We start from the raw sequence: 26,797 nt of genomic DNA, 5'->3' as shown, positions 1-26,797 counted from the left end.
TCATGCAAGGAGTCAGTCGGTGAAAGATTTAACATTATCAAGAAATCGTCAACATATCTAAAAACTTTGCACACTCGTTTGTCAAGAAAAGAGCCTAAAAGTGTGTTGTCAAACTTCGCTAAAAAAATTTGGCACAAGATAGCTAGGAGCTACGCTAGCACCAATACAGCTAGATTCCTTTTTTCTGTATGAACAGACCGCCCTTAAAATCTACAAGGGTAGATGAAAGATACGCATCGATGGAGATGCCACAAGCATTTTGGAAGGCAACTAGTCCGTTCTGTTCAATCACTTCACGCACTGCAACAAATAGTTCGTCATGAGGGATGCTGTAAAACAAGTCTTCGATGTCAATAGAAAACCCAGCGTTGGCTCCGGGAATGCCGTCGCTGAGTACTTCAACCCCAGCAGCTGCGCTTGCAACGTAGCAGGGGTCCTGCACATCAAGGGACTGCAGGTGTCGCTGCAAATACTGGCCCAGTAACTTTTGCCAGGTGTCAGCCTCGGTCACAATGGCCCTCAAAGGGCAGTCCGTCTTGTGCGTTTTTGCGGAGAAAAAGATTTGGAGGCGATTACCTTTGCAATTCTTCACCCTCTGAGCCAGATTATCCAAGTTGTTGGCTTCTAGGAGTCTCACAGCTGTGGTCTTCAGTTTTGAAGGCTTGCGTTTCGTAGGAAGGAAATTCTTGTGTACGGCTGCCAAAGCCTTATCACCAAACGTGCTCGTAGGAAGAAGCACAAACCCTCCTTCCTTGTCCGCTTGAAGAAGTGTCAATTTGTTTTCGATGAAGTGGTCCACCACTTGGTGAAGAGCAGGGTCCATGTGCCTTTGTTGTTTACTGTCTATCTTGCGTAAGACGTCAATGCCTTCAGACAAACACCTCTGCTTCTCGTCTCTCTCGGCTTTCTCTGCCACACGATGTACAGTAGCAAGGAGCTCATGTCTGCTGACACGAGGCTCCATACTGAACTTGGGCCCATTCTGTAGTAGGTCATCAATTGCCTTAGGTACTGACGTTCCTTCCAGATAGGTAACAGAGCCTCTGTGCACTTTTGACTGTTCCTTTCTTGTGCCAAATTTTTTTAGCGAAGTTTGACAACACACTTTTAGGCTCTTTTCTTGACAAACGAGTGTGCAAAGTTTTTAGATATGTTGACGATTTCTTGATAATGTTAAATCTTTCACCGACTGACTCCTTGCATGAGGTTGTAGAAAATGTCTTAGAAGATTTTAAAGCTTGCTCAAGCTCCCTTTCTTTTACCTTTGAACTACCCGCTAACCAGTCGATTCGTTTTTTAGAACTTCAACTAACTTTTCGTGACGATGGCCATGTATGCTGGTGTTTTTTACCTAGGAGTAAGAAGGCTTTATTACCGTACTCGTCTGCACACTCAAAAGTCGTCAAGAGAGGGATTGCCATGAGCTGCTTTCGCAATGCTCTGCAGAAGAGTTGCCACCATAGCATGAAGTCAAGTTTCGACAACCAGGTTAAGCGTTTGCAAGAGGCCGGTTTCTCAAAACCGCTTTTGAATGCTGTGGCAGAGTCGTTGCTGCAAAGAATTAAGAGCCGTGACAAAAAGGTGGCTGACCCTACTAGGGCTGAAAGAAGAAAATTTGATGTGATGCCTTATCTGCATGGGGCTTCCCACAACATCAAAAAAGTTGCTGCAAGACAAGGTGTCAATGTTGTCTTTTCTGCTCCTTGCAAACTTTCAAGCCTTTGTTCACGTGTCGCGCGTGGCAGAACTAGACCACCTGTTTGTTCGACGCGGCATCAAAACTGCTATGTTCCTTGTGCGACACGGGTGGTTTATAAGATTCCGCTGACATGCGAAAAAGTTTACATCGGCCAAACTGGCCGGTGTATAAATGAAAGGCTACGAGAGCACCATAACTCTCTGACTCCGGCTGACGGAGCAAACTTGCCTCGCCATTGCCGCGATTGCGGGTGCTACCCGTTGTTTTCGAATGTCACTTTTCTCGGTAGAGGCAAGGGCAAGGTTGAGCGGGAAATCCTCGAAGCATTTCACATTAGCAATCATGGAGATAACTGTGTTAGCACGGCTTCTATCACGTTGATGCAGAAAGAATTAGGTTACTTGTCCCGTTGACACTGCAGCTTGACTATCTTACGAGCTCGCTGTTGTTGTTTTTTGTGCTGGTTTTGCGGTGCCGTTGAGCTGCGCATGCTCTGTTTTGTTTTCTCGGAGACTGGCTGTTTTTCAATAAAGCACAGTTGATAGTCCAGTCGTTGTGTGTGCCTCGTCTCTCCTTTGTCCCCGTCTTTTTGGCTGGTTTTTCTTAAGTATAATGTACCAACTAACCCAGATTTCAACTCTTCAACGGTGTTTTTATTTATTTTTTACTTGTAAAAGCGTGTATATGTGCGCACACCGCAATAAAGTTCAGTTGACAGCGCACCAGTGTTGGTGTTGTTTCTGTGTTGTTCCTGTCATTTCAAAAGCGCAATTATGCATGACCACGTTAACAACCAACTAGCCAACCAACCAACTTTTGCCACTTTTTAAACGAGGCTTGTTTACACTCCTTTTTATAACTTTCTTTCCCTTTAACATTATGCCTAATGGCAAACATCTCTAATAAAAAAAAACTAGCCCAATTGGAAACCCGCTTAACGTATTGCATTGCATGCAAATGAACCCATAAAGACGGGAACTAAGAGAGAGAAAAGAATGCCCCAACCGATCAAACGAGTTTGCAAAGCCGATTTAAAGGGCTGCTAATTTCTCCCGAGAGTTTGAGAATACTGCGTAACTGTACGCAATAAGTGAAGGATAGACTGCATTGATCGACCTCTCAAAGCAAAACATATGTTATTAAGCGATAACACATTCTAAACAATGCAAACTGCAGCGAAAATTTTGCAATTTAAATAGAAAAGCGTACTAGGTCTGTAGTAGGCCACAAATTGGTGTTTATAGCATCGCTGTTTGAAATTAAATCTTTCTGACGTTTCGTGAATGGCTGTGGTAAAATTTCAACATAACTACTGCTCATCAAAACCTGGAGTAGGACGGGGCACAAGATAGATTTAAGTGCCTTGTCAACATCACCTAAACATCATCAGGCCGAGGCTTTTTCGAAAGCGGTAGTCGATCAAAGGCTTTCTCTAATTCTCGTGAGACGAAGCGAGCTCCATTACCCACATCAGCCGTCCTTGAAGTGGTGACGAAAAGATGTATAGAGTTTATCGAATTCTGCAATAGTTTCCCCTGTGCTTCGGACCAGGGTGCCAGCACAGTAATGTTTCGAGCTTCGTTTGGCAGCCGTGTGCCGGCGCTCGTTCACGAAGGTAAGTAAGCACCGATGGCCTTCGCAAGCTCGAAATGGTCCGACTAGGTCAATCTGGACCTTACCAATGCACCCGTCGGACTGAAGAAGTGTTTTTATGTTATTCTGATCTCATCGAGGCGACCCGGCGCCTGAGCCTTTCTGTCACGCCGCTCGTGTCGCTTCGTCTTCCTCGCGCGCTCCCATCGTCCAGACGTGGCGCTGCTGCAGAACGTTCTCGGCCGCTGCTTTACTGCTCTGGTCAGAACGAGGCGACGACCGGTCAGCGCATGCTGACTCACATCAAGGAGCTACGCATCCTGCACCGGCTGCTGGGGGAAGCCCAGAGCATGCAGATGGCCAGCCCAGGACTGGTGGCAACCTGGCACGATTTGGTGGGCCTCCTGCTCGGCCACCTCTCAGTGTTGGTCTTTCTGCTGCAGTCCGGGGTGCTGCCAGACCGAAGGGTGAGTGAGCGTTGCCTGGCCTACCCGTACACCGCCCTCCAGACCTGGCGCCAGAAGGCCAGGAGTGACCGGGGCAGGAAACAGCTTGTGGACATCATGCGTGTAGAGCAGGCCCTGGGAGATGCGGCCAGCCCCGACAGTTCCCTGCGACTGGGCTACCCGACACCAAGCATTCACAGGGGCACCGAAATCTATCTCGTGCGCGATTTCGAGCCTTCGGCGGCGCACGTCTTCACCTACTACCTCATGCTGCACATCTGCGCCACCATCTTCCACCGCTATCCACCGGTCAAAGAAAAGGTGAAGCGCTTCCCGTCTACATTTGGCCTGATCACTGACGTTCACAGCATTGTCCAGGACATCTGGCAACTCGACCGTGGCAATCATGAGGAAGGGGCGGAGAGCCTGCTGCAGGCACATCATAAGGACAGTGCTGAACTGCGGCCGCTTTTGGGCGCCATGTGGGGCCCCGCCGTGCGCCTCCTGCTCCAGTGCCACCTCCAGCTTGCCCTGCGCTGTCTAGACCAACTGCAGATGCCTTCCACGTCCGAGCAGATCACCCTGCAGCTGGGCGTGCTGATGGCCAACTGTCCAGTCATGGCAGAGCTTGAGGTGGTCCGTACGCAAGGTTACCTCTCCAGCCTGGAGCAGCTGCTGCGATGCATTATGGCACTGACCGGGAAAACGACATTGCAGGAAGCCCGCGAGCAGCTGGTGCTGCTTCTGCAAGTCCCGTTGTCTGCCACGGAGGAGGAGCAGCTGGTCAGCTGCTTCCGCGAGCGGGCAGAGAACACCTGCATGTGCCACGTGGCGCTGCACTTCCTGCAGTGCAGACGTCTCCATGCCGCCGTGCCACTGCCCAGCTGCCTTCTGGAGCTATTTTGGGAGGAGAGGACGCAGCGGTCGTGCCTTCCCGAGGTGCGGCAGGTGTCCACCACGCTGGAGCCCATGCAGAATTTCATGTGGCCGCTGCCATCGCCAGCATCGCAGCTGAATACAGCAGCACGCAGGCGAAACCAGTTTGGTGCACCAGCGCAGTCCCTCGGGATTGTGCCCACTCAGGACCCTCAAAACGCCACCACGACCCGCCTGACAACGCAGGTGGCTGGTTTGAGGGCGACCATGGATGTTGCCGAGACCTTAAAGCCACCCGTTATACCATCCGCTTCCAACAGGGTAGCTGAGAGTGATTCGTGTGCCTCAATATCTACTCCGACTGTCAGCCAGTGTACCTCGCAAAGTCGACTGGAGGAGAGTGCGGTATCGATCTTGTGCACGTTTCTTGCCACTCTGTGGGAGTGCCAAAAACGACGGACCACCTCTGCCGCACAGCCATCAACAAGCATACCTGCCTCCTTCCTGATGCAGCGACCCGTGGACCTCCCTCCTGTGGTTGCCATGCCAGTTGTCCTACGTAAGAGATATAGAGAAGTACATGCTGACACCTCTCCGACGCCCACAGAACTCGCAGGGCGCGTTCAGCCAACACTAGCAAATCTATCAGTCCGGAGGCTCAGATTTAACATGTCAGACTCGGACAGTTCGAGAGCAAGCCCTCACCTCCACACCACTGGCCAGATCCTAGGTGACTCCTCCATGCTGTCTCCGCCTGAGGAACAGGCTTGTGGCGGTAAGGATACAAGCCATTCAAAGGAGACAGAAATGTCCAGTGACCGATCCAGCCAGTTAATGACTCGCAAGGACAGAGGCAGCGACAAATTTGGCACTGATATGCAATATAGCACCCCGGGACCAGCAAGCTCTCCAGAGTCGACGCCAAAGCAGCCTCGTCCCAGTCTGCAGCCTGCTCCCAGTGCCAGTAGTGCCGACCGGAATGCAGATGAGAACAAGGCTCCGGGACCGGGAGCTGATCAGACATCTTCCCTCGAGAGCAACGCGCTGCTGCCAGAGTTCTTGATTCAAGAAGCTGCCAGGTGCCTGCACTCGCCCCCTGCAGCCATTTCAGCTGTCGCCGGGCCTGCTCAGCCAGAAGCCAATTGCACACTATCTAAGCCAGTGCCTGCAGCTGTAGCACCAGACCCCGCAGAGAGTGCGGAGACGTCGGATGAAGAGAACCTGGATGGAACACCACTTATGGACAGCTATGAGGGCATGGTTCCTGAAGCCAAGATTCGGCTACATTGCCCGCCACATGGAGCAGATTTGAGCAGAGGCCCGGTGGTGACAGCACCTGAGGAAGAGAAGGCAGTACTCAGGTCGGCTTCTACTGCTGCTGCTGCTACTGCTGCTGCTGCTGCTGTTGCTGCTGCTGCTGCTGCTGCTGCTGCTGCTACGCACGTTGAGACTGCGCAGTTCAGCACTGCACAGGCCGGCATTGCCCAGTTTGGCAGTGCACAGTTCGGCACTCCGCACGTTAGCACTTCACATCTCAGTGCTCCACAAGTCGGTACTGCAAGCTTCGGTACTGCACATGTACCCATTGCACAGGTCAGCTGTGGTCAGTTTCGCATGACTGGTGAAGCGGAAGGGCCCATTCCCCTCGGCGACAATGACGGTACCTACCTAGTAGAAGACCACCCAAGCGGAGCCTGTTCTCAGGCGTCAAGTCACCCTGCATTTACCAGCATTCGCAGTCAGTGGGGAACAACACACTCCCGAGGAAGAAAACAAACCTTTTATTGAGCAGCACGCAGTCATCATCAGTGTTTCTGAAGCCTCAGAATGTGACAAAGAAGAAGAGGAGGAGAACTATGTTACTTTGGCCGATATGCTCGTAATAGTCTATGGAATTCCAGCCCAGTCGCATGTAAAGGCCAAGGGTCAGCTCATCGATGAGCTCTGGCACGAGCACCAGAGAGACTGAGGCACCACTAGATGAGCTCAGTAACATGCAGCCGTCGCGGTCAGTGAAGCATCTTTCGAATGATGCTCTCTGCCCTGTGGCAGTGGGAGATCTGTCCCAAAGATCTGTGTCCGCTCATAAGGCACGCTGATGACATCGGCAAACAATCTCACTTTGAAGACAAATCTATACCAGTCAACGAATTTTTTGGCTTTGTTCCAATCGTGGACAGTCCTCTTGTTGAATCTAGGACTTTTAGCGGAATAATAGGTTCAGAATATACGACGGGATGTTTATATTGTAGTTTAATAATATTTTGCCCATATAGCAAATAGGTTCCGCAAATCTCTTGCTCGGTATTCGAAATATGTTAAAATTTCTTGAAAATACTTCACCTAAAGAATGTGTCCATCACCACGTTTCAAATGCGCGAAAAATATATATCCGCTTTTAGCATGTTGGCAATATAATAAAAGTGTACTTTCCTAAATATGAAATTATGTCATCCGAAGTATACCTCGACTGTAAAAAATGGGGAGTCTTCGTAAACATATATGAAAAACGCTTCAATCTGCCATGGAACAATCTAGCCCTCGAAATCTTGTTTCGGGGAACCGTCAAAACACTTCTTTTTCTGCCCGCTTTTCGTTTATCATAACTTCTAGCAGGGAAATAACCACCTAATTACATTACGTGTAGAGAACGTGTTAGCATTAGACCGGCGAGTGCGTGTTTGGAACCTCCGGGCCCGAACCTGCCAGCGAAAAGGAGCTCGACTCGCAGGGCCGGCCGGCTCCAATAGGCGCCCATGTAAGTATTGGTTGACAGTGACTCCTGACCGATGCCTTATGCAAGCTGCGACGAGCAGTACCTTTCTAGATCGCCCGCAGATTCGAACCCGACCAGCGTCGTTGAAAGGGCAATGCCGTGCTACCTCTGCGCCTATGCTGGCCAATAGACTGCAGGGCCCGCTAGCGGGCCACTCACTCAAATCCCGCGCCTCTCGATCACCCTTCTTCGATCACCCTTCCTCTCCCGAGTGGGACAGGGCAACCGGGTTACGTGGTGGAGCCTATTTAAGGAGGGCCCGATTGCCGAGCTAGCCTCTTGACACCTGCCCCAGAGACCACCTGACCCTCTGCCACGATGACACCTGACCCCCCCTCCCCCTGCCGCAACACCATGTGGCCCAGTGGTTTTCTAATGGGAGCAAGAATTCCCCCGGCCTTGGGCTCGGCTTTCCTGGGGTGAAGTGCTTGAGAAAACGGTCCTGGAACAAACCGTAGCGCTGAAGGGTCAGTGACTCGTTCCACCATCACACAACTGAAATCCGTCTTGTGCGGTACAGGCTACTTGTGGCCCTTTTTTTATAGCATCACTCATGTGGCTATTAACACAATATCCGTAACTACCATTTCTTTATTTAATCATTTTGCTCAAAAACGAGGCCATGATGTTTCTTGCTGTTGGGGCGGATTGACCGGCTTGAAGAGGTGTGTGTGCGTGCCCGTGCGTGTGCGTGCGTCCATGCATGTGCGTGCGTGCGTGCGTGCGTGTGTGTGCGCGTGTGTGTGCGTGCGTGCGTGTGTGTGTGTGTGTGTGTGTGTGTGTGTGTGTGTGTGTGCGTGCGTGCGTGCGTGCGTGCGTGCGTGCGTGCGTGTGCGTGTGCGCAGCGGGAATAAGAAAAGTTAAAGGGTTATTGAATGGGAAGATGAGTGCGTGGTGGGTGGATGGGGTAAGTTCGGCGGAACCGTGGATACCAAGAGTTTACGATGCTCGACGCCGGTATAGGACATGAAACGGCCCGAGGTACTAGAGGACCTCAGATTCAGTGTTAGGTCTATCGTTGCGCACGCGTCAGCAGACACCAGCTGTGGGTAATACGAAAGTCTACTCGCGAAAGCGTGGCACTGCGGGCCGGCCGCACGCTAGTCATAAGCACGACGGGGTTCCCTGAGATCTAAAAAACTGGTTCATATTCCACGAACGACAGTACGCTTCAGTCGAGTCCTTTGGCGTGTACTGATGTCCTGCAATGTCCAGTAGACAACACGCGCCTGCGACGGCACTTGCCTGCGTTCTTAGAGCGGCCAAAGGCACGCATGCGGCTAGCTGCGCATTTTTATGTTAACTTTCATACTGCACGCATCTCTACTCTCAATACAAGCGCACGTAAGTACAGGGGCATGGATAGAAACACGCTCAGAACGGAGCCTAGGCGCTCCGCTGTTCGCATTTCTTTTCATCACGCTTTTACTTCGATGGTAACTATATGACCCCATTAAGGCATTGCGTACACAGGGTAGCAGGTGTAACGTTAAGAGATCAGAAGCGGGCGGAGTGGGTGAGAGAACAAACGCGGGTAAATAACATCCTATTCGAAATACGGACGAAGCAATGGGCCTGGGCAGGGCATATAATGCGAAGGAAAGATATCCGCTGGTCCTTAAGGGTAACGGAGTGGATTCCAAGAGAAGGCAATCGTAGCAGGGGGCAACAGAAAGTTAGGTGGGTGGAAGAGATTATGAAGTTTTGAGATACACTGGCTGCAGCGTGCAAAGGACAGGTTATTTGGAGAGACATGGGAAAGGCCTTTGCCCTGTAGTGGACGTAGTCAGGCTGATGATAATGATGACGATGCTCTCAATGTACTGCTCTTTCGGAGACCACTTAGTAAAATCTCGGGCTATGGCGCGCGCGTGTTTGTTACCGCATAAAGACTCGTAGCCTTGCGACCAGATGATTACAGTTTCAGGAAGTTGGCGTTTTCGTGTTAAGATACAGTGTGCATTTGCTGATACCTGCCATTTGTGTAATTTCGACATGCCGCTTGGGAGTCTGAGATCACGTGGAGTTTGTCTTTCGTGCCGCTGGAGGCCGTTGCGAGAGCGATGGCCGTCTCCTTTGCCTCTACGGTTTTGGAGGTTCGTATATGGTGGTGACTGCTATCTACCATCTGAAGGGTGTGGTGGACGACGCAGTAGACCATTGCAGGTCAGGAGGCATGCTGCACCCCGCCTGTGTGTTGCAAGCGTGTGAGATTTCCGCATTTTTAACCCTTTAACCGCCAATTTATTTTCCGAAAAACGTACCAAAATCGCCAATTTTTTTTTAAGTGACCATAATTTTCTCCTTGTAGTTCTATTTCAGAAAACATATTACTTCAATGGTTTCAGGTCAAAATTGACACAAAAATTTTAAAAAGAAAAACAGTTTGTGAGGGTGGCTTTCCCACAGTGCATGCCGTAGTAATGGGTAGAACGCATTGAAATACCGCGTATTTATTTCATATTATACGCTGTGACACAAAAGAAGTGCATAGACATTGCTCTGTCCTTAAAGGAAGGCCTCGTTCAGCCTCTAGATCACGGGCCACACCTTTCAAAGCCTGGGCTGCGGGTGGGTCGCTTCATCCACGGTTTTCATTATGGTGAAATGGAGGCGGTTCTTGCTCATGGCCTTCCTGAACACTGGTGTCTGGAAAACTTGTTTTGTAGACCAGTACACTTCCACTCGAGGTTTACCAATAATACCCTGCAATATTATCACAGCAAGGAAGACCGTGATCTCACCGCGGTCTGCCGGTTTCCATGCAGAGCGCCGAGCAGCAAAGTATTCTACCGCGTAGCGGTTCGTCTCTGTGACGATTACGTCAATGTGGTCCCAGTCTAAAAAATACCTAAAACCAGCCGATAATATCGCGCTCGTCAGTGGGCTGGCGCAAGATCCCAGGCACTGAAGAAAAATAAAACCGTGGAGGCGCGAGCGGCGGGTTTTTCGTGCTCTCACGCTGCCACACAGGTGCAGCGACTCACCCTCGTCGTCGTCGCCGCTTTCGTCGTCATCTGAAGCCGACTCCAGCACGTACAAAGTCCGAGTCGCTTTAAGAAACAAATTCCATATTCTCAGAAATGCTCCTGTCACAACTGCTTGAAGAAGCAGTTTATTTCTCGGGACACTGCCACCCGCCGGCATTCCTCATGGATGACGCCATTGTGAAATGGCTCTTTTGAGCCTTCAATTACGCGCCAATGGCGCAAAATGCGTTTTTTTATGATCGACTACCGCCCTCTAGTGTTCAAAATCGCAACCAATGCAACTGACGACCGTAACTCGTCTTTTGAGCTGGCAGCACCGCAATATCGGGCCGGACGAGTGTGGCTCGTCATTGGCGATTTTGGTACGATCTCCCATGACGAGTACAGCTCGGGGTTGGTGGTTAAAGGGTAAATGAAGGAATTTTGCTATTGCCTGCCTTCTCTCTGCATGGTACTCGGTATACGCATGTTTCCTGGGATCGGGTTCACTTTGCCTCTCGTGCTGAGGTCAGACTGTGTTGTGACTGTTTGACAGTGCTCCCCGACAACCTTGCTTTGCATAGGAATTAATGGACGCAGGTTGGTAACAACAATCATTAGCGATCAAGGGTGCGGAGGACTTATGACCAAGACGTATTCCATTGCATACAACTGAGCCCACAAAGACGTCATCTAAAACAGAGAAAAGAATGCCACACACGATCAAACGCGTTTGTCAAGTCGATTTGAAGGAATGTTAATTTCTTCTGAGAGTTTCAACATACTCCATAACTGTACGCAATAAGTGAAGGTTATATTCCATTCATCGACCTCTCCAAGCCATACATGTGGTTTTAGGTTTAGGTTTATGGGGGTTTAACGTCCCAAAGCGACTCAGGCTACGCGGGACGCCGTAGTGAAGGGCTCCGGAAATTTCGGCCACCTGGGGTTCTTTGACGTGCCGTATTTGTTATTGTACAGTTACAACATACTAAGCAGTGTAAACTGCAGCGAAAATTTTGCAATTTAAATTGAAGAACGCCACAGATCTGTAGTAGGCCACAAATTGGTGAGTTATTTTAGCATCGCTCTTTGGAATTAAATCACTGTCACTTTTCGTGAATGACTTTGGCAGACATTTAACATAAATATTGGACATCAAAAACTGGAGTAGAGCGGGGGATAAGATAGATTTAAACGTACCCAGGAGGACTCCGCAGAGCGGCCACCTCTACCATCGTGCACTGCAAGGTTTGTAACACGTCCGAGTGTGTGTTCGCTGGATGTGTCTACAATAGATGATCAAATCAGGGCGATGCTGAAACAATTGATCGGCACCTTACGGCTGATGATTTCTGGAGTGGGCACGCCCATTGCTAAGGCTGCTGTCCAAATTTTATTTATTTATTTATTTATTTATTTATTTACAGAATAATGCAGACCCTAAGATGGGTCCAAGCAGGAGGGGCAAAAGCACAAAAAAAACCAGAGGCGCGGCAGATTACATAGCACAAAACTAACATAACAGTAATAGAACATAGTAAAGAACAAGGGGAAAAACAACAACTCAAAAATGATCAATAAGTAATTTTGTTAATGGCATCGATGCTGTTTACAACCTGAGGCGGGAGTTCCTTGCATTGAGTTATTGTGTGAGGGAAAAATGAGTATTTAAAAGCATTGATTCTAGCGCTGTAAGGTGCTAGTGATTCCGTGTGGCGATGTCGTGTTAGTCGCGTTGTGATCGGTTTAAGAAGTAAATCTGGGCTCATGGAGAGTTTGTTATTTTTGAGTAGGAGAAGAAATTTCAATCGTTGAATTTTTCTTCGTGTTTGCAATGTCTGTGTGTTGTTTTGTGCCATAAGAGTGGTTGGAGAGTCAGTAGAACGATATTTATTAAAGATGAATCTAACACACTTTCGCTGGATCATTTCCAGTGCCTCAATGTTATGTTTCGTGTAAGGGTCCCAGACAGTGCATGCGTACTCAAGTTTCGGTCTGATGATGGATGTGTAGGCTAGAAGCTTTGCACTAGAAGGGGCACCTTTTAATCTATGCCTAAGAAAGCACAGTTTCCGAAAGGATGGCGTACATATGTTGGTTACATGTTTGTTCCAGCTAAATTTATTTGTTATAGTCACACCTAAGTATTTGTATTCGTTAACTTCCTCAAGTGGATGATTTGGAAGTGCATACGGAAATGATAGGCTACTTTGTTTATTGGTCACTTTCATAAAGACTGTTTTGTCATTGTTAAGCTCCATCTCCCATCGACTGCACCATGAGTGAATGTTGTGAAGGTTAGAATTAAGGATGACTTGGTCTTCGTAGGATCTGACTTCATGAAACAAAACACAATCATCGGCAAAAAGCCTGATTTCCACTGGTTCACTAATTACATCCACAATGTCATTGATGTAGACCAAAAACTGTAATGGTCCAAGCACACTTCCTTGCGGCACACCAGATGTGACCGGAAGGTAACTGGAACAATGGGCATCAATGCCGACGAACTGGTCGCGGTTAGAAAGGTAAGCAGAAACCCAGGAAATTATGAAAGAAGGAATACCGGTATTTTCAAGCATATATATTAGTTTGGCATGAAAAACAAGGTCAAACGCTTTCTTAAAATCTAGAAAAATGACGTCCATCTGCCCTGCTTTGTTTAGAATGTCAGCAAAACTATGTACAACAGAAGTTAATTGAGTGACGGTCGAAAAGCCCTTTCTAAATACATGCTGGTGCGACGATAGAATGTCTTTGTGATTTAGAAAGGAAGTTATATAAGCGGCTACAATGTGCTCGATTAGTTTACAAGAACAAGATGTAAGTGATATCGGACGAAAATTAGTAACAGATGAGGTTGTACCTTTTTTCAGTATTGGCACAACCCGCGCAACTCTCCAATCCGAGGGAACAGTGCCGGTTGATAGGCTGGCATGAAAAATTATGGCTAGAAATTGGGATAAACGTTCACTATAACGGCGCAAGAATATATCTGGAATTCCGTCCGGACCAGGAGACACATTTGTTTTCAGATTCAACAACATTGAAAACACACCTGCAGAAGATACAATGCTTCGTTCAGGATGACATGACACAGCAGGTTGACATAAGAGGGAATTTGATTTCGTGAAAACACTGTGGAAATATCTGTTAAAATGCCCAGCAATGCTTGTTTTATCGGTGATAAGAACACAATTGGGCACAATTTGGTCGACAGGTTTGTCTTTCCTGCCCAAGTGTCTCCAAAACTTCTGCGGAGCATTCTGAATGAAGCTGGGTAGCGTGTGCTCAAAATAATGTCGTTTTGATTGCCCCACAGCCTGTCGTAGAGCACCTTGCGCAGCTTCAACATCGTTTCGGCAGGCACGTGTTCGTTTTAATCGCTTTAGTTTTCGTTTTAGGTGCAAGACTTTACGCGTAATCCAGGGATTATTTTTGCGTGTTTTCTTTACTTTGTTGGGAATAAAATTTTTTAGCCAATACTTGCAGGTTTCTTTAAATTTATTCCATAGCACAGAGACGTCATTTCCTTCAAAATCATTCAGGCATAGAATAAGGTAATCAAGTACGCTTTCGTCCCTGGCACGCGAAAAGTCTTTCACATAAACAAGCTTAGCATGGGGAGAGTTCTGGGGTTTTTGAATTTTACATGAAAAATACACCATACTGTGGTCAGAAAGGCCGTTTTTCACCGAGACGGAAAAATTTTCAATTGATCGGCTGACAAAAACAAGATCAAGTATAGAGGCACAAGTGCCCTGGACACGCGTTGGGTTTGTAACCACCTTCTTGAAGATTGTGTTGTAACATAATATCAAAAATGCCATGCGTGCCTAGGCTGGAAACAGAAACAGGACAATTCCAATCAACTCCCGGCAGGTTGAAATTTCCAGGAAGAATAATGTTATCATGAGTGAATTTGGTCATGTGATCAGCCAAATCAGAGAAGAACAGCTGTGACGAATCAGGTGGTCGGTAAACCGCAAATAGAAATAAAGGCCGGCCCCAGCAGCATAGTTTTAACGAGACGCTCTCGTGATCATGAAGATGTGGTAACACAAAAGCTTGAATACTGTGCTTCACCAAGAGAGCAACACCACCACCTCTTGATTGTCTGTCGCAGCGGTATACGCTATACGAAGGGGGAAAAACATCAGCATCATCTATTTCTTCTTTCAGCCAAGTTTCAGTGATTACTACAATATGCGGATTATAAACTAAGATTAGAGCTTCTAGTTGATCGCTTTTATTTACTATACTATGGGCATTAAGGTTCAGCAGGCGTAGGTTCTTATCGTTGGGCGGCTGGCGTCACTCCGTGCCTGAACTCGACTGACGACTGGACTGGCGACTGGACAGTTCAACTCTTGCACATGTGGCGTCGTCCCACGCATAAATTGTACTATCCACTTTCAATTTATCGTTTATCGGGGAGACCTTCTTTCCTTCTAGTTTTTCGTGCATAGCACTAGCCCAAAGAAGAAGCTTTCTTTTGCGGAGCGCCTCGCGCGAATAATCGTTCTGAACCGATATGTCCGTTCCTTTAAGTTTGAATGCGTTTTTCATAATTTCCTGTTTTTCGTTGTAGTTCTGGAAGAATATTATGACCGGCCTTGGTTTTCCTGGTTTCCCAATCTTATGAATTCTTCCGATAGACTGGCAGGTGATGTTAAGTTTTTCAGTAAACTTATAGACAACTTTTTGTTTTAGTGCCCACACAGTTTCATCCGGGTCTTCAGATAACCCAAAAACCATCAAGTTTGCGCGCCTACTCCTGTCCTCCAAATCAGTGACTTTCGCTTGAAGTTTGTTTAGTGTCTCTTCAATGCTCGCGATTCGTGCTACGCTGTTTTCTGAGTCAGCGAACTTGGAGGTGAAGTCAGACATAAGTTTTTCCAGATTTGCCTGCTGTGCTCGAAGGGCTGCAACATCATCTGTTAGCTTATTCTGACCAGCCAGCAGTTGTTTTAGAAGATCTTTGGCACTGGGGTCCCCCGTATTTGGGCCGGGATTTAACTCGACATCCCCGCACAGAATGAGCTTGCACACGCTAAACACTTCACAAGCAATAGAAATGCACTGACGTGGGCACGGCAAAACCAAGAAACAGGCGCAATCACTCTCAATAGTGCCATAATAATCACTGACCTTCATGAAGCAGAGGAAGCGCATGTTAAGCCACATGCTAGTGCTTGACCCGCCGTGCCCACCGAACTCGAAGGCTTGCAGATCCTTTTTTATAAAAGAGCTCGATGACGTCACGCCGCTGGTAGACGGCGCTGAACTTGTGATGTCAAGATGTACAAGAAAGGAGCAACAGGGCATTGCTGATACAGACGACGCAGCCGAGCATGCACCAAACTTTGGTCCATCTTGCTGCGATGGCGTTCCGGCAAAGCCAACCAGAAAAACCTGCATGAAGCAGAGGAAGCGCATGTTAGGCCAAATGCTAGTGCTTGGCCCGCCGTGTCCACTCTTAAACACTAATGAGCCCGTGCTCGACACTCCTTAACAGCACTCAGAAATTATGGCGCTACTGTCGACAGCACCCTTACTACAGGAGAGAATCTCTCGATCGGCGCTGATGCAATGGAATGCTCGAGGTCTGCGAGGCCGCCGAGCGAATTTCCGGCAGAGGATTTTCAAGTACCGACTTCCTGTGCTTATAATATGTGACCCGAGTATCACATCCCCTTTTGGACTGTCCGTTTATGAGAATTTCCTCTGTGAAGCGGCTGGGCATTTGAGCAAGGTACTACTATGCGTCCGCCGCGACCTCACTTACGTTCGGAATCAAATTCCTGGGGGCAGTACCAACGAGCAATCACTGTAACTTTGAATGCGCGCACAACCTCTATTATTTGACGTCCTGCGACTGAAATCGCTACTCGACAGGGTTTCAGAGCCCCATATTGTAGTAGGAGGTGTTCTCAATGCGCATCACCATTGCTGGGGAAGCGCCGTTACGAATGTTCCAGGACGGGATATCCCCACGTTCACAGACAGTGCAGGTCTTGTCTCGCTCAATAATGGCACGCCGGCCTATTCGAGCGGGACTACCTACAGCAGCTGCCTGGGGCTGTCATTTGAATCCAGGCTCCTCTCGTCGTCCGCAACGTGGTGTGCTGATATTGAAACGTATGGAAGTGACCACATACCAACGTATGTGCAGCTACGGTGTTTTCACCGTCTTCCCCATGCCAAAATACGCTGCACCGACTGGAGTGCTTTCCGCATTGTTCTAGAAAAGAGCTGTGAGAACCTCGCTAACCCAACAGATGCAGAGCAGCCTATTATTGCGGTCATGCAAGACACAACGCACATCTCAGTGCTCAGTTCCACAGCTCCAGTGGATGTGATCTACGCGCAGCTTCGGGCGATTCGTCAGCGCGCAGAAAGAAAGTAACGAAGGACAAAGGATGTCTCAGAGGCTCCGGGCCTCTCGACGTGCCCAGAAGCAAATACAGCGCTATTTGGAGAATCTAGGCAGACAACGGTGGCGGTCATTTTGCAACAGAATGGATCCCCGCAAACCACTCTACAAAACCTGGCTCGTCGTCCGAGCACTCCCGAAATTTCCCCAGAAGCACCACCCTTTCCGTGCACTGACACTTTATGAAAAACGGCAAGGAATAGAGGTCCTGGAGGATTTTTGTTCCAGAATTGAAGGAAGCGCTTCTTCCCCTCGGCAGGATCGAATGGTTTCTCCCACAATGGACGATCGCCTCCACATTTCCTTCACAAGTCAACAACTGAAAGCAGTGCTTTCTGCTTGTACGCATCCTGCGTCCCCAGGACCTGATGGAATCACGTACAACGCGTTTCGTCATCTGGGCCCACAGGTAATAGAAGCCCTCTTAACACTGTTCCACCAGTCTTGGGCCCCTGCCACAGTTGCACAACAGTGGGAAAGAAGCCTCATTGTGGCCTTGCTTAAACCAGGAATATCGCCACTCGACTTAACATCCTACAGACCAGTAGCTCTTCCAAGTTGTATTGGCAAGACGATGGAGCGTATGGTGTTAACCCGTCTAGAATGATTCCTTGAAAAATGTGGACTATACCCTTCCACAATGACGGGTTTCCGCAAAGGCCGGTCTGCCATCGAGTGTATTTGATCTTGTGTCGACAGTATAGAACATCAAATACGCCGTCACAGGCTGAATGCTGCTCTTTTCCTCGACATCAAGGGCGCATTCGATAATGTTCAGCACGATGCAGTATTAAATGAACTCGTAGAATGTGGTATAGGTGGACATCTGCACAATTGGATTGCAAAATATTTGACCAACCGAACAGTCTACACGGAGACTCATGAGGAACACCATGTTGCACATGGTGATCCTCAGCGAGCAGTGCTCAGTCCAACGTTGTTTAATCTCATGTTATCGGCCTTTTCAAACAACTACCGAACACTGTTTCGATATCCGCCTACGCAGACAAGATTTGCATATGGACATCAAGTGTCACGCGTCCCCAAGTGCAAGCAAGATTGCAACGTTTGGTTTCCATTACGTCTGCGTACTTCCGCCGTCAGGGGCTTGAACTTTCACCAACTAAAAGCGTAAATTTGGCTTTCACACGCAAGTTAATGGCGTGGTATCCGGTCACAAGCGGCGGACAAATTGTTGCATACGTAACGCATCACAAATTCTTAGATGTTACGATAGACCGTGACCTGTCCTCGACTAAGCACAATTCTTTGCTCAAGGAAAAAAATGGCTGTGGTCTGACCAATGGCCATCCCGAGTAGAACTGCGGAAGCAAGGGCGTGGCAATCGCAGCGGCGGCGGCATCTCAGGTGGCACTTTCTGTGTAAAGTGCGTAGAGGCGAAAGCGTTTTCCGCACCACTCTGACTTCATCTGTGGCACTGATGACGTCACCACTGGCTGACGTCACACAAAATCATATAATAATTACTAAGTAATTACAAATTGATAATTAACGGCTAATGACTGATTAATGACTAATACTAATTAACTGCTAATTAATGAAGCTTAAGCTTCGCCTTTAGGAGTGGAAAGCGATGGCGTGTTGTAGCGCTGCCAGGGAGTTCACGGAACGCCACCACCCGTTCGGCGCGATGCTTTGAAATTTGAACGCAACGCTTTTTGAGAAAAAGAAATGACGCAGTAATTCTCTGTCATCTCGGTGGACACCTGAACCGCAACGTACAGGAAGGAAGGAAGTCTTAGCGCAAGAAAAACGAGAGAGAGGGACCGTAATGAAGAAAATGAAAATTGTATTCGAGGAAAGGAAATTCCGCAGTAACTTTCTCACACTCTCTCCTCGCGCATGCGCAGCTCTCCGGGGCTCCGCGAAATCGCTCACACCTAGCGTAGTGTTGCTTCCGCAACAAAAGCCTGACTCCTTTGCAAGCATTGTGGTGCATGGCAGGGAAATCCTGGGGTCCCTCTGAGCGATCTTTACTTCACGTGTACCAGGCGCTGGTACTCTGTCTTCTCAGATACAGTGCACCGGTTTTCTGGGGGGTAAGACTATCAGGCCTGCGTGCGCTTGAAAGCACGCAGGCTCGTGCTTTAAGAGTATGCTTGGGTTTGCCACGCAAAACTTCTACATGGGGCACATCTTACGGGGCCCGCACCTGCCCAGCAAGAATTTATTTTAAACAGGAGCCAATTCGTGAGCATTTTCGACATCTGACCAGGCATCGTCGTCACCCCCGACTAATATTAGTGCTGTGCGTCAAGATTCAGCCTTTTACAAAGTCCTCTGGATGCAGTGCAATGCGGTGCCTTCGAACTACATGCCACACCAGATTCTAGAGGTGCCACTTTGGGCAGTATATACCGAAACACTATATACGTACAATTCCAGGGATAACAAAGAAGACGCACGTCCCAACAGTCTGTCTAGAACAGCTGGCGCTGTCATACATTACATCTATGTATGGTGACTCCCAGCTAGTTTTTGTGGACGGATCCGTGACGACCACCTCTTCAGCTGCAGGGCTAACAGTGCAAGGAAATGCCTTATGTCCCCGTTTCGGGCTAATACATAAAGCGTCATCTACGGACATCGAATTGACAGCCATACGACAGGCCGTCCGTTATATTGGTCACCAGTCAGCGCACCAATGGACTATATTCTCGGCATTACAGATCGGCATTACAGGTCATACAAACTTATGTAAGAGCAAGGGCATGCGAGCAGCTGGTTCAACAGATTGTGCTTTTGCTAGCTGAGACTTTTCACCGCGGCCATATGATAGAGCTTCAGTTGATACCGAGCAATAGCGGCATAGCGGGTAACGAGCGTGCTGATGCCGAGGCTCGGCTGGCACAGGATGATGGTGCTTTCATTGAAATAGCTTTTTCCGGATCTGACATTGGAGCCTTGCTAGCGCATCTAATGCAAGCCGCAATGCAGTTGCACCGGGACGATTCGAGCCATCGACAGGACCGCGTCTGTAAGCTTGACGCCGGCGCACGATTTCATATGCCATCTAGAGTAATACGACGTCAAGGGACTCTATTCCACCGTTTACGGCTTGGCGTTGCCTACACCCAACACTACCTCAACAAGATCGGAATTGAAACTAACCCAAACTGCGTACAGTGCACACTCCAGAGACTATTGGACACCTTCTTTGCGAGAGCCCGAACTACGCTGATGAGAGAACATTGGAAGCGACCGTGAGACAGCTGGACTCTCACCTTCTCTTTGAAGAAACTCTTCTAGGCGCCAGGGCGAAACGTGCTGATTAATGGCGCGCGGCGAAGGCCGTGCTCAAGTTTTTGTGTGAAACATGCCTGGATACCAGTTTGTGACCACCCGTGCACTACCTACGGTTTACACAGTTTACACGGTTTACATTTGTGTTTTCATGGAGCCCCTGCTCCAGTATGTGTTAATTATATGTGTCGGTGTGTGTGTTCAAGACATGTTTCACGAGCGTCTACTCACCGCGATGACAGTGCCAGCCAGTGTGCGCGTATTTGTGGGCATCACCAATGAAACTTATTGTATTATGCCATCATCAACCTTCATTCACACATTCCCATTCCCCGATGTGGAGTAGAAGGCCTGAGCCATGTTACCATCGGCCGACCTCTCCTTCTTTTCCTCTCATTCAAATTCCTTTCACTCTCAAATCCCTTGTAAACTTCACCTAAACATCATCAGGTCGAGGCGTTTTTAAAGCGGTAGTTGATCAAAGGCATTCTCTAATTCTCCTGAGATGAATTAAGCGAGCTGCAGAATCGACATCAGCAGTCCTTGAAGTGTAGGGAAAAAGACGAATAGTGTTCTTCGAATTCTGAAAAAATTTCCCCTGTGCTTCCTGCCAGGGCACCAGCGCAGTAGAGTTCCGAGATTCCTTTGGCAGGAGTGTGCCGTCGCTCGTCCACGCAGGTAAGTAAGTATCGGAGGCCTTGGCAAGTGGAAGTGGTCCGAATAGGTCGACCTCGACCGTATCAAAGGGGCCGTCGGATGAAAGGAGTTTTTTTTAATTCTGACCTCATCGAGCCAAGCCAGAGCACGAGCCTTTCCGTCACGCAGCTCGTGTCGCTTCGTCTTCCTCGCGCGATCCCATCGTCCAGACGTGGCGCTGATACGGACCATTCTGGGCCGCTCCTTGAGTGTTTTGGTCAGAACGAGGCGACAACTGAGCATGCTGACTCGCCTGGAGGATTTTCGCGTCTTCCACAGGCTGCTGGGGGAAGCCCAGGGGAAGCAGATGGCCAACCCAGGGCTGGTGGCAGCGTGCCACGACGTAGCGGGCCTGCTGTCGGTGCTGCTCTTTCTGCTGCAGTTCGAGGAGCTGCCAGACCAAACGGTGAGCGAGCGCTGCCTGGCCTACCCGTACACCGCCCTCCAGACCTGGTGCCAGAAGGCCAGGAGTGACCGGGGCAGGAAACTGCTCGTGGACATCGCGCATGTAGAGCCGGCCCTGGGAGATCCGGCCGGCCCCGGCAGTTCCCTGCGACTGGGCTGCCCACTACCAAGTATTCACAGGGCCACTGACATCTATCTCGTACGTGGTTTCGAGCCTTGGGCGGCGCACGTCCTCGCCTACTACCTCCTGCTGCACATCTGCGCCCCCATCCTCCAGAACTATTCAGCGGCCACAGAAAAGGTGAAGCGCTTCCCGTCTGCGTCTGACCTCAGCATTGACGCGGGGAGACTTGTCCAGGTCACCTGGCATCCCGACCATGGACTCTATGAGGAAGGGAGGAAGAGCCTGCTCCAGGCGCAGAAGGAAGCCAGTGCTGAACTGCGGCTGCTTTTGGGCGCCCTGTGGGGCCCCACCGTGCACCTGCTGCTCCAGAGCAAGCCCCCGCTGGCCATGCGCTGCCTCGACTACCTGCAGGTGGCCTCCACACCCGAGCAGATGGCACTGGAGCTGGACGTGCTGCTGGCCAACTGTCCAGTCGTCGAACAACTTGAGCCAGTCCGCACGCAAGGCCACCTCTCCAGCCTGGAGCAGCTGCTGCGATGCATTATGGCACTGACCGCGAAATCGAAATTGTGGGAAGCCCGTGAGCAGGTGGCGCTACTTCTTCAAGTGCCGTTATCTGGCACGGAGGAAGAGCAGCTGGTCAGCTGCTTCCGGGAGCTGGCCGAGCCTACCGTGATTTGCCACGTGGTGCTGCACGTTCTGCAATGCCGACGTCCCCATTCCGCTCTGCCACTGACCGGCTGCGTTCTGGACCTGTTTCTGGACGGGAGGACGCAGCGGTCATACCCTTCCGAGGTGCGGCAGAACGTGCCCACCACGTTGGAGCTCGTGCAGAACTTCATGCGGTCGATGCCACTGCGAGCATCGCAGCTGAATACAGCAGCACGCGGACGAAACCAGTCTGGTGCACCAGTGCAATACCTCGGTATTGTGCCCACTCGTGTGCCTCACAAGGGCACCACAGTCCGCCTGACAACGCTGGTGGCTGCTGTTAGGATCACCATGAATGCTGCAGATACCTCAAAGCCCCCCGCTACGGCATCTGCTCCCGATAGGGCGGCTGAGAGTGAATCGTGTGCCTCAATGTCTACCCCGGCTGTCAACCACTGTACCCCGCAAAGTCTGCTGGAGGATGCGGTATCGATTCTGTGCACGTCTACCGCCACTTTGTGGGAGAGTCATCAACGACGGACCACACCCGCGGTGGAACCATCAACAAGCGCACCTGCCTCCATCCTGACGTGGCGACCCGTGGACTTCCCACCTGTTGTTTCCACGCCTGTTCTTCTTCGTACCGGCTCCGGTGAAGAACGTGCTCACACCTCTCCGACGTCCACAGAACTCTGCAAGGACGTCCAGCCAATGCCAGCAGATCTGTCTATATGGAGGCTCAGATTTGCCATGTCACACTCGGACAGTTCGAGAGCAAGCCCTGACCTCCACACCACTGGCCAGACCCTAGAAGACTACTACATGCAGTCTCTGCCTGAGGTGCGGGCAAGTGACGAAGAGGAGGCGAGGCATTCAAGGAAGACAGAAATCTCCAGTGACCGATCCAGCCAGTTCATGACTCGCAAGGACAGAGACAGTGACAATTCTGGCACTGATGTGCAATACAGCACCCCGGGACCGGCAAGCTCTCCAGAGTCGACGCCAAAGCAGCCTCGTCCCAGTCTGCAGCCGACTCCCAGTGTGCAACGCAGTAATGCCGACCGGGATATAGGTGGGAACAAGGCACTGGGACCGGGAGCTGGTCAGACATCTTGCCCAGAGAGCAACGCGCTGCTGCCAGAGTTCCTGATCCAAGAAGCTGCCAGGTGCCTGCCCTCGCCCCCGGCAGCCATTTCGGCTTTCGCCGGGCCTGCTCAGCCAGAAGCCAAGGACACACTACATAAGCCAGCGCCTGCAGCTGTAGCACCAAACCCTGCAGAGAGTGTGGAGACGTCGGATAAAGAAGACCCGAATGGAGCGCCACTTACCGACAGCTATGAGGACACGGTTCCTGAAGCCAAGATTCGGCCACATTGCCCGCCACAAGGAGCAGATTTGAGCAGAGTCGCTGTGGTGATGGCACCTGAGAAAGAAAAGGCAGTACCGAGGCCGGCTGCTGCTGCCGCTACTGCAGCTGCTGCTGCTGCTGCTGCTGCTACTGCTCCTACTGCTGCTGCTGCTACTGCTGCTGCTGCTGCTGCTGCTGCTGCTGATGATGATGATGCGACTACTGCTGCTGCTGATGCTACTGCCGATGCTGCTGCGGCTACTGCTGCTGCTGCTGATGCTGCTGCTGATGCTGCTGCTGCTGCTGATGCTGCTGCTTCTGCGGCTACTGCTACTGCTGCTGCTGATGATGATGATGCTGCTGCTGCTGCTGTTGCGGCCACTGTTGCTGCTGCTGCTGCTGATGCTGCTGCGGCTGAGCACGTTGGGACTGCTAAGTTCAGCACTGGACATGTCGACACTGAGCAGTTTGGCAATGCACAGTTCGCCGCTCCACACGTTAGCGCTTCACTCGTTGGCGCTCCGCACGTCGGTGCTGAAAAAAATCGGCTTTCACTTTGAAGACACAAAACTTTGAAGACGACTCCCTACCAGTCAACGAGTCTTTTGGCTTTGTTCCAATTGTGGAAAATCCGCTTCTTGAAGCTGGAGAGGACCTTTAGCGCAATTTATACGTTTAGAATATACGCGGCATATTATATTTTATGCATATTTTGAACTAACAATATCTAGGAAGTATGTTCCGGCAATTTCTTGCTCGGAATTCGTAATATATTCTTAAAATTTGTTGAAATACTTCACCTAAAGCATGCTTCCATCATGTTTCAAGCAGAACTTTTTGCTGGGCTAGTTGGTTCATTGTTTCGCCTTCGCGCTTCTTTCGCGCTGTTTCACTCATGTCATCATGTTTCAAATAGTGAAAAAAATATATGCGGTATTAGCATGTTGTCAACATAATAAAAGTGTACTTTCCTAAACATGAAATTAAGTCGTCCGTAGTATACCTCGAGTCTAGAAATGGGCAGTATTCATAAACATATATGCAGAACGCTTCAATCTGCCATGGAGCAATGTAGCCCTCGAAATATTGTTTCGAGGAACAGTCAGAAAATTTCCTATTTTGCCATCTTTTCGCTTATCATAACCTCTACCAGAAAACGTGATAGCATTAGACCGGCGAGTGCGTGTTTGGAACCCCCGGGCCCGAACCTGCCAGCGAAAAGGAGCCCGACTCGCAGGGCCGGCCGGCTCCAATAGGCGCCCATGTAAGTATTGGTTGACAGTGGCTCCTGACCGATGCCTTACGCAAGCTGCGACGAGCAGTACCTTTCTTGATCGACCGCAGATTCGAACCCGACCAGCGTCGTTCAAAAGGCAATGCCGTGCTGCCTCTGCGCCTATGCTGGCCAATAAGACTGCAGGGCCCGATAGCGGGCCACTCACTCAAATCCCGCTCCTCTCGATCATCCTTCTTCGATCCCCCTTCCTCTCCTGAGTGGGACAGGGGGAACCGGGTTACATGGTGGAGCCTATTTAAGGGGGAGCCTGATCGCCGAGGTAGCCTCTTGATTCCTGCCCCGGAGACCCCCTGACCTTCTGCCACGACGACACCTGACCCCCCTGCCACGACATCACGTGAGAATAAACCATTTTATTCCTAAGACTTGGCTCGAGACCCTGTCTGTGCGTCCTCGCGCAGAAGAATCGCCTAAAAGAATTACGCTCGCATTCGGAAGCTGCTAGACTCGATTCCCAGTGCTACCGGGTGCCCAGTGGTTTTCTGATGGCAGCAAGATTTTCCCCGGCCTGGTGCTCGGCTTTCCAGGGGTGAAGTGCCCGGGAAAAGGGTCCTGGAACAAACCGTAGCGTTGAAGGGTCAGTTACTCGTTCCACCATCACACAACTGAAATCCGTCTTGTGCGGTACAGGCCACTTGTGGCCCTTTTTTTATAGCATCGCTCATGTGGCAATTAACACAATATCCGTAACTACCGTTTCTTTATTTAATCATTTTGCTCAAAAACGAGGCCATGATGTTTCTTGCTGTTCTGGCGGATTGACCGGCTTGAAGTGTTGCGTGCGTGCGTGCGTGCGCGCGCGCGCGTGCGTGCGTGTGTGTGTGTGTGTGTGTGTGTGTGTGTGTGTGTGTGTGTGTGTGTGTGTGTGTGTGTGTGTGTGTGTGTGTGTGTGTGTGTGTGTGTGTGTGTGCGTGTGTGTGTGCGTGTGTAGCGGGAATAAGAAAAGTTAAAGGGTTATTGAATGGGAAGATGGGTGCGTGGTGGGTGAATGGGGTAAGTTCGGCGGAACCGTGGATACCAAGAGTTTACGATGCTCGACACCCGTATAGGACATGAAACGGCCCGAGGTACTAGAGGACTCCAGCTTCAGTGTCAGTGCTATCGTTGCGCACGCGTCAGCAGACACCAGCTGTGGGGAATATGAGAGTCTACCCGCGAAAGCATGGCACTGCAGTCGGGCCGCACGCTGGTCATAAGCACGACGGGGTTCCCTCAGATCTAAAAAATTGGTTCCTATTCCATGAACAACACTACGCTTCAGTCGAGTCGTTTGGCGTGTACTGATGTGCTGCATTGTCCAGTAGACAACAAGTGCCAACGATGGCATTTGCCTTCGTTCTTAGAGCGGCCAAAGGCACGCATGCGGCTAGCAGCGCTACGAACTTTTATGTTAACTTTCATACTGCAAGCATCTCTACTCTCAATACAAGCGCACGTAAGTACAGGGGCATGGATAGAAACGCGCTCAGAACGGAGCCTAGGCCCTACGCTGTTCGCATTTCTTTTCATCACGCTTTTACTCCGATGGTAACTATATGACCCCATTAAGGCGTTGCGTACACAGGGTAGCAGGTGTAACGTTAAGAGATCAGAAGCGGGCGGAGTGGGTGAGAGAAAACGAACGCGGGTTAATAACATCCTATTCGAAATAAAGACAAAGCAATGGGCCTGGGCAGGGCATGTAATGCGAAGGAAAGATATCTTCTGGTCCTTAAGGGTAACGGAGTGGATTCCAAGAGAAGGCAAGCGTAGCAGGGGGCGGCAGAAAGTTAGGTGGGCGGAGGAGATTGTGAAGTTTTGTAGATATACGCTGGCTGCACCGTGCAAAGGACAGGGTTAATTGGAAAGACATGGGAGAGGCCTTTACCTTGCAGTGGACGTAGTCAGGCTGATGATGATGATGGTGATGATGCTCTCAATGTACTGTTCTTTCTGAGACCACTTTGTAAGATCTCGGGCTATGGCGCGCGCGTGTTTATTACCGCATAAAGACTCGTAGCCTTGCGACCAGATGATTACAGTTTCAGGAAGTTGGCGTTTTCGTGTTAAGATACAGTGTGCATTTGCTGATACCTGCCATTTGCGTAATTTGGACATGCCGCTTGGGTGTCTGAGATCCCGTGGATTTTGTCTTTCGCGCAGCTGGAGGCCGTTGCGAGAGCGATGGCCGTCTCCTTTGCCTCTACGGTTTTGGAGGTTCGTATATGGTGGTGA

The 26,797-nt window shown here is 49.9% G+C and overlaps 2 pseudogenes across 1 annotated transcript in view; one reads left to right on the top strand and one right to left on the bottom strand.

Annotated features, from left to right (window-relative positions):
- Positions 1-15,771, bottom strand: part of LOC149355581 (nicotinamide N-methyltransferase-like) — a 75,494-nt pseudogene extending 59,723 nt beyond the window's left edge. The window contains exon 1 of the transcript XR_016289728.1: positions 15,514-15,771. The product of XR_016289728.1 is annotated as a nicotinamide N-methyltransferase-like (transcript). The remainder of the gene's footprint in view (positions 1-15,513) is intronic.
- On the top strand, positions 320-26,797 carry LOC149355580 (uncharacterized; annotated as a pseudogene).

The sequence above is a fragment of the Amblyomma mixtum genome, chromosome 3 (assembly GCF_055824585.1).
Source record: "Amblyomma mixtum isolate Tamu chromosome 3, ASM5582458v1, whole genome shotgun sequence".
NCBI lineage: Eukaryota > Metazoa > Arthropoda > Arachnida > Ixodida > Ixodidae > Amblyomma > Amblyomma mixtum.
This window is presented reverse-complemented; position numbering and strand designations above follow the sequence as displayed.